The sequence below is a fragment of the Notothenia rossii genome (genome assembly GCF_949606895.1).
Source record: "Notothenia rossii genome assembly, chromosome: 1".
Lineage (NCBI taxonomy): Eukaryota > Metazoa > Chordata > Actinopteri > Perciformes > Nototheniidae > Notothenia > Notothenia rossii.
In genome coordinates this window covers 15388353-15396722 of record NC_136912.1, presented here as the reverse complement: position 1 = coordinate 15396722, position 8370 = coordinate 15388353, and the positions used below count along the sequence as shown (strand labels likewise).

At 39.5% G+C, this 8370-nt stretch overlaps 1 long non-coding RNA gene across 1 annotated transcript; it reads left to right on the top strand.

Moving 5' to 3' along the window:
* Window positions 1–3543: 3543 nt before the first annotated feature.
* On the top strand, window positions 3544–7717 carry LOC307020221. Its single transcript, XR_013802801.1, has 3 exons — window positions 3544–3588; window positions 3745–7406; window positions 7494–7717. It is a non-coding gene; the product is annotated as an uncharacterized lncRNA (long non-coding RNA).
* Window positions 7718–8370: the final 653 nt, after the last annotated feature.

Genomic DNA, 8370 nt, shown 5'->3' with positions numbered 1-8370 from the left:
AGGTTTAAAAAAGTGATAAGGAGAGATAGGAAGACAGTTTCTTCACTGTGAAGAAAGGGAGAAAGCAATATCCTCTCCCAAATATTTAGGGTGATGGTTTAAATTAAAGAAGACCTATAGTTGAGGTTATACATTGTTATACATCCCAAGGGATTCTCTGTCTACTGGAAATGGATTTGAAACTGCATGAGAAATATTTAAATTAGTAAATTCAATTACATCCATTAGACATGGAAGAGGTCCTTTTAATTATTCTTCAAGCACAGCTTCTAATCATGGATATTCATCAGCACATAAATTATTCATATCATTAGTGTCAGAGAAGAAATAGGAAGAATCAGGCTTTTTATCTCATATTACAGGAGATCATTTATAATGGACTGTTTCCAGACAAGTTATCAACAGTTGACAACAAGTATTTATTTATAAAGCAATTCCCATATACTTACTATTATTTTTGGCCAGTTAAGCCTTTTTCTTTTATAAATAGTGAGCATAAGATGTAAAGTAAAAGTACACCCTTTGCTAATATACGCTTTCAGTTAGTTTACCCTAGCTTTTTGTGGTGCATCAAACTGTATCCCCTATCGTTTTCTTTTTCCTATCTTTTTCCTAAGAGTGTGTTGGAGATGGCTTCCTTGATCTTCCATCAAAACACACTATCCAATTAAATGTTGTAAAAAACGATCAAATGCCAACTGTCATCACATGACTGGAGTTCCTGTACTCACTTTAGGTCATTGATTCCCAACGGGGGTATACATCCCACTGGGAACTTCCGCTCTTGCGGGGTCAACTGAAAAGATTGTGCAGTGACTCGGCTGAGGAGAAAACATATACATTTATTTCAACCATAATCAGTAACCTTTCAGCTCAGGTAGAACAACTGGAAAGGAAAAAAGTTAGGACTATGAGAATAGATTTGGATAAGAATAAACCTCCATGTTCAATTGCCCATCATGATGTATCTCATTCAAACCTGACAAAATAGGAAGATTTGTTTGGATGTAACATGCAGGTGGGTTTAATTAGGCATTATGCAAGTATGGGAAGCTTGCTAAGTGTGTCGCTACATATTTTGAACTCAGACATCATTATGAGAAGGTTTCACATTAGGTCCTTTTTAATAAGCACCTCAGATCAAATAACCAATTAACAGGATATGTGTTATGCTGTGTATTGTGTATGGCTTCATGGCTACATTACAGTTATCATATATAAGCTCATTAGGACCCTATAACTGTAGATGTTGGCAGCTTTGTAAACACAATTTTCTACTGTGTTGCAAATGGTCATTTCAGCATTGCAGATCTGAAATAAAGATTGATGCACTCTTTGACCCTACAAGGGGTTACATGGATCATTCATTTCCCAACACTGCTTCACCACCAATGATCAAAACTTGAACATTGGCCTTATGAATCTTGTCATACAGACTGATCTAGCGCCAGTATCATCTGACATCACTTTCTGATTGTACTTTTGACCAAAAATAGCTGTACAAATGATTCGGTAACTTAATCATGAGTTAAATAATGTAATCCAATTGATGTCATAGATCATATTAAGGCAGTTTTTTTTATCTTTAACCAAGAAGCCGTCCACTTTTATATTCCTATTTCTATGTTTGGTTCTGTTCTGTGTTGTTCCAGCATAGTGATTCCTTCCAGAGGCTTGTTACATAGTTATATTTTCCCAGCCAACCATGCAGCAAGCAAACGGCACAAACTGCACACACTGCACACACACACACACACACACACACACACACACACACACACACACACACACACACACACACACACACACACACACACACACACACACACACACACACACACACACACACACACACACACACACACACACACACACACACACACACACAGTTAGAGGGTGAAAAGTTAGGACGATTCTAAGGGCACGTGATTGACAGGGGCCCAAACAATTTTAGAACATTAAGAAAAAAATGTTTAAGTAACCAATGTCATATATTTTCATGGGGCCCAAAATCCCTGGCGGTGACACACACACACACACACACACACACACACACACACACACACACACACACACACACACACACACACACACACACACACACACAAAATATACAGACACACACTCTTTCTGTTTATACCTCCTTCCTAATCTGAATTAATACAGTATATGGGGGGTTAAGGATAACACATTTTTTAATAAATTAATTAATCTGGTATTCTGAGGTTCCAAGACCTCTGTAGAAACCCTCATGGCCAGTACCTCGCTGAGGCTATGGGTGTATTGTTGAAACTGTGGAATTGTTCTTCAAGTAAAATGTTTTAAGCTATAGTATTTTACCCGGCTAAAGTTATTTCTATGATTTATATCATGGGTGGGGAACCTCCGGCCTCCGGGCCGTATACGGCCCTCGAGACCATTTGGTACGGCCCTCGAGGTAATTTATAAACACACGCAAAAAGAAAAAAATTCAAGAAATCTAGACTGCAAAATAATTAAACAAGCTTGTTTTTCCTGGCCAAGGTCAGGGTCCTTGAACACAACACGAGCCTAACGTGTCATCACGTGGTATATGTCTCGTCTGACAGGAATGTAGTTCTAACGGAGAGCACCAGAATGCGGCTCCGGGCCCGGACTTCACAAATTGCAATACCCATACAGTAAGGAGCTGTACACATGCCGCAGTTTTTGCGTGGCTGTGTCTTTAGTTGAAAGCCCGGTGGCGATCTGTTCATCTGTCATACTGATCATACAGTCAATAACGTTGTTGTTATTAGCATCTGGTTAGCTAGCTATGCTAACGAATATAAGAAGCTTTTTCTCCAACCAGTGAGGTAAAGGCACATCTTTATATGATCATTATAGTTATAGAAAAATAAGAGAATAAAGTAAACAGATATACAATACTATATGACAGTAAAAAAAAGTTGTTGTTAATAAACAAGAATACAGTTTAAAAGGGAAGTGATTTGTAAAATATCCATAAAGAAAAAAACCTCTTTACAGTTCTGTTTCATATGGGTGTTGAGACATGTATCCATAGATCTCTTCATGTTGCTCTCAAAGTGCACCAGATTGATGCTTTTAACTTCAACATTAAAAAAAAATCTTCCTGGTGGTGCATGCCCCCAAACCCCCCTAGATGAGGTTAGATCCGCCCCCCCCCACACACTTAAATCATGTCCACATGGATATGAAACTAAATACATTTGCACACATCTTGTGTCCATATCTTTCTGTTTTGGTGGTCATGCCACGGTGCATGAATCCGCGGGTCATGGTCAAATATCTGGATTAAGAGGTTGCTTTTTTTTTGCACAGCATGAAAGAAACGCGAAATGAATGGGCTGTGATTTGAGTTTTTTAAGCAGACGTTGAGTTCAATCATTTGTACGGCCCTCGAAGGATGTTGTAAAAATTGAAATGGCCCTTGAGAGAAAAAAGGTTCCCCACCCCTGATTTATATGAAATGACTTAGAACATTCTGCTATTTAACAATTACGTAAGGCTGCTATTTTCATGTCTTCCCTGCCTTCACAGAGACCCTGTGTGTTTATTGTAAAAATGATAAAGAGATCCACAGTCAAGGTCTGTTAACCACTTTTATATACTTTTTAAAAATATTGTGGTCACTTATGCAACACAATATACTGTGCATACCTTGACAAACAAATAAGAAGCATCAGAATGCTTTACATGGATAGATTGATACAATCTCAATCTTTGTATTTTCTTTATTCCCAGTCTTATAAAGGGCACCCAGACAGGGCTCCGTCACAGCCAGAGGTACATCTGAAATGAGGCTGCAAAGACAAAGAGGAGAAAAATGTGAATCTCTCTCACTACGCTCCGCCTCTGAGGTTAATGGATTATCTTGTCCTTTCCATTTCTATGGAGATGTTTGAAATTCTTAATAGTGTACATTGTGTATGCGTCTACTCACAACACAAAAGCACAGCCCGACATCCAATAGATTAATAGTGTGTAGAAGTCTACAAAAGGATAAATTAATATTTAAAATAATATGTTCCTTTGTTTTTAAATTGCCATGTCTCCCAGGATAGCCACATCGTTGATAAGGCATTGCTGACAAGCTCCTTAAAAGGAAACAATTAACGTACATTGTTAGCATTTTCCGATTTACAGTTATATATTTTTCATGGGCAGACAAGTTAATCGCACCACTGCAGTGAAAGATCCGAAACAAACATGAAATTGTGCGCACAGTGGCCCAATAATGAGCTATAATATAAAGTTAGCTTGCCCTGTGTCTCACACTGAATTACTTTAACAGACCTCTGGACCTCTATGTCTAAAATAATACTCAATTCTGCTGATTAGCTCTCTTGACTGAAAGTGTACTGGCTCCCTTGACAGCAGTGGTAATTTACTGTCATTAAATATAGAAGTAGCCATATTCATTTTCAGACTGGCCATATACAGTATACTGTATGTATATCCAAAGCGCTGCTTCCACATAAAAGTAAGCCCTGTCAAACTAAACATAATGCCTTCCGTTATTTGGTCATTGTCGTTAGCTAAATCTTTTTTCAAACTAATAGACACAATTTTAAAGATACACAGAAAATAGAATGTATATTACCTTGTCTGACAAATAGAAACTTCAAGGAATATGTTGACAAAAGAGCATCAAGGACTGACCTTTGGAGTGTCAGTGTTCACAGCGGGTGTAATGGCAGATAAAGCAACCTGGAAAAGGGAGCTTCTGTTCTCTACCAAGCAAGAGAAGCCATATGTCCTGCACAACACAGTCCAGTTACTCCATATGTTACCCTGACAGAAGCACACCTCATACCAGCAGTGTTCATTCTGTGGAAGAGAAAATCAGGTCTGTGCCAAATATTCACACTGGTTCCCTTTCTTTCCTTAAATTAAATTATGCAACTTTTCTTTGTTTGTTTATGTTATATAAAGTTATACAATAACATTCGCTGGGTAATATGTTGATATTGTCTAATGTGAATTCTTTATTTCACAATCAACAGGATGACAGGATGGTGTGTGCCTTTATTAACTAGTAAGTAGCATTTAGCCTTTCATAATAGTGGGAACTCGGGCACATTGTTACTAACCTCGGCCACTTATTAGGCCTCAGACAACCTCCAACAAGGCATTTTTTTGTTGTGGAAATATCTATAACTTGACCCTTTCTTAACAGGTTTAATCTGTCCAAAAGGTACTATGGGAGTGTATGAAAATCGTTATAAGGCAGATCTAAGGTTATTTCTGTGTACAGAAGAAGAACAAATAAAATCATGTTGTGGTTTGGGTTGGGCCATTTAAATGCATAAAGTGTTAGTGTTTAGCTTTGGTTATTTATGAACCTAATCAATTCAAAAGTTGGTAAACACAGGCTGAAAGGCAGTGTTTCCTTGTCCTCTTTAGCTGAAGATTTCAAGTGTGTGACATTGATGTCTCAGTAAACTGGAGTAAACATACACATCTTGTAACACCAGAATATTCGCATATCACCGAATGTACTACTTTACTTAGCAGTACAGCAACCCAAGTCTCCAGTTCATGTTCACATGCATCGTATCAGCTCGAGTGACAAGAATCTAAGCTCCTATTATATCCAGGGAATCGTTCGCTGACTCCCTATTTCAGTGGGATTTCGGCTCAATGACATTCAGAAGATTTAGGAGACAAAGTAGCTAAGACTCTGTCAGGTGAAGCTAGGACAGATGTGATCGGAATTTGCAAAGGTTTAACCATAAAAGCTGCAGATAAATTATATTTTCATTTACAGATGACACTTTTAGGGCATAGCGTTTCCATTAAATCAGTGTTAGGTTAGACAGTGACCGTGAGAGAGTGGATACAGTGATATGAGCTCGAAGGAATAAAATGGCACAGAATAACTTTCCTCCTTCAGCATGACAGATAATGAGGTAGCAGTTTGAGCAGCGGACATAGCAGAACTAACAGCAAGTATTATTTGAAGTATTGTCCCTAAACAGTGAAACACATCAGATCCAACCATGTTAAAATAAGGTGACTTTGGATTTGGCAGCCCCACTGGTGTTCTGCCCCCTTGAGAAATGCTTTTGTGCAGTATGTGAACGTGGCAGGGGTACAACACATTTTTTCCTGCACTTATATTTGAACAGATGAGTGCTTATCGTGATTTGTCTTTGCCCTCCTTTGGCTATACTGTAAGTCATCTCTTTTAATAAATGAAATTGAACATAGAAATTATTGATGTGCTATGCTTTCCCTAGGGTATTTGTCTGGAGGCTACACAATAGTTTTGAAGGGTTTTCTAAAGTACAATTCAAATGTTGGTCTCTCAAAAGTTTAATTGTGATTTAAAATGCACATTTGTACCAAGTGAACAACTAAAACAAACACTTACAGACTGGCCCCTAAATTTAACTTAATAAGGTTACAAAAAAACCATTATGACCTTAAGTATCTTTATCATATTCTGTGGATGTATTTAACAGGTAGAATGTCATTACATAACAGTTATTTAAATGTACTACATAATTACCCATAACAGTTTGTGACATTGGTAAGTCAAGGTGAAGAAATGACAACACATCTATCGTCTTCTTCTTACAGGTTGGATATTTCGAATAAGAGAAGAACTAAGAGAAAAACTGAAAGATGTGCCGAGTTAACTCTATTCATGACTTCCCAGCACGTCCCTAGGCTGTCTTGCTCCCTCATTAGGACAGAGTGTCGCTGCCTCGGCCTTTGCCAAAAGGGACCCCGGCTGTGAACTGAAACAGAGCAGACAACTATCTGTTACTGGGGTAGCCCCCGAGCGCTCCTCTTTCTCTCCTCCCTTTCCTTCTTTGTCTCTAAACCCATCCATCATGCTTTTCTTGTTCTTTGCAGGACCCGACTCAATTAGTGCAGTCATTAAAAGTCAAATATTGAGACACTGTAGGCATGCAGTGATTCCCCATTCAGACACAATCATCCGTCCGTCGAACGGAAAGATAAGATGTTCTGAATATGCCACTTTATGATGAATGGAGCTAAAAATAGCAATCCATTCCATTTTAACACAGTGATTTATTCATTTGAAAAACCATCTAGACTTCCTTATTCTCTCTTTGACCTGTCAATGCACTTATACAGTATCTGTCTGTCTAATGTGGGGTCACAGGGAGAGATGATCTGGGGGTAAAACAGTGTCGGTATTACCAATAATACCCAACAAGTCCTCCAACTCATACTGTCACAGTCCAAACTGTGTCCCTGTTTGTTCCCTTGTGTGTGTGTGTGTGGAGAGGGTGTGGTGTCCCTTGCAGGCAGCAGCCTGATTGCTCTCACCTGGCCGTCCGACTCAGCTGTCCCTCATCATCTAATCAGGACACAGCTTATCTACTCCAGTCTCCCAGCAACTCACCGCCAGATTGTTTTCTACACCAGTGGTATTCTATCCTCCTGGCTGCCCATTCAGTTATCCTGTCTGCGTGTAATTCCGTACTCTTTGTAACTAGTTTCTCTTGTGTTTCCAGTGCAATCCCTCGGCCATCATCCACCAGAGCTTCCAGCCAACCTGCCTGCTTCTTCCTGCATCCTACCTGCCTGCCTTGTAATCAGTCCAGCCTCTCACTGCCTACCTCCACTCCGGACCTCCATAATCACCAAACCTGCCTGAGTCTCCGAAACAATAAACCATTTAAACATCTTCAGTCATTGCCTGCGCCTGGGTCCTGTTTAAAACATAATCCTAACACATACGACCAATTAGGTCGATTGTTCAAGCGCTTATTACGACCTATAATCACGTTTTAAAGTTTTCGACCTTTAGTGCTCCTGTTGACTGCAAACGCTCCGGAGGGGCCGTATAATTAAGCAATAGCTCACGACAGGCCGTGGTATATGCTCATTATATCACAGCTATAAGGGGGTTGACGACCCTCCGTTTCGCGTCGGGCCGAACCACGCCCCTTAACCTGAAGTGAGCTATTGCTTTTATAAAACGGTTACCAAGTGTGGCAATATGAAAGAAAAATACACACTCTAATTTAAATAGTTTTTATTAGTAAATAATGATGTTCAAAATAAAATAGTCCCTCCGTTGCCTTCTGCACGAAACATAGCGAGGTGGTTGCTATGCAACAACACTAACAGCTAGCGAACATATAAGACTGAGAGCGTTGATCCATTATTTGGCTATTTATTTACATTCATTTGTATGTTGCACCCGCTGTAAAACTGTCCAGCATCAGTAGAATGGCTTACGTGGTCACTTGTATAGTTTGAGGTTGTTCTAGGCTGTTGCTTGGCGTGGCGAGAATATTGCTCCACTTTCTCCGGTCCCCGAGATTCGGCTTCCATCAGCTCTGGAGAGAGCTTCCGCACCTGTGGCCACTAATGGTCATAATTTCT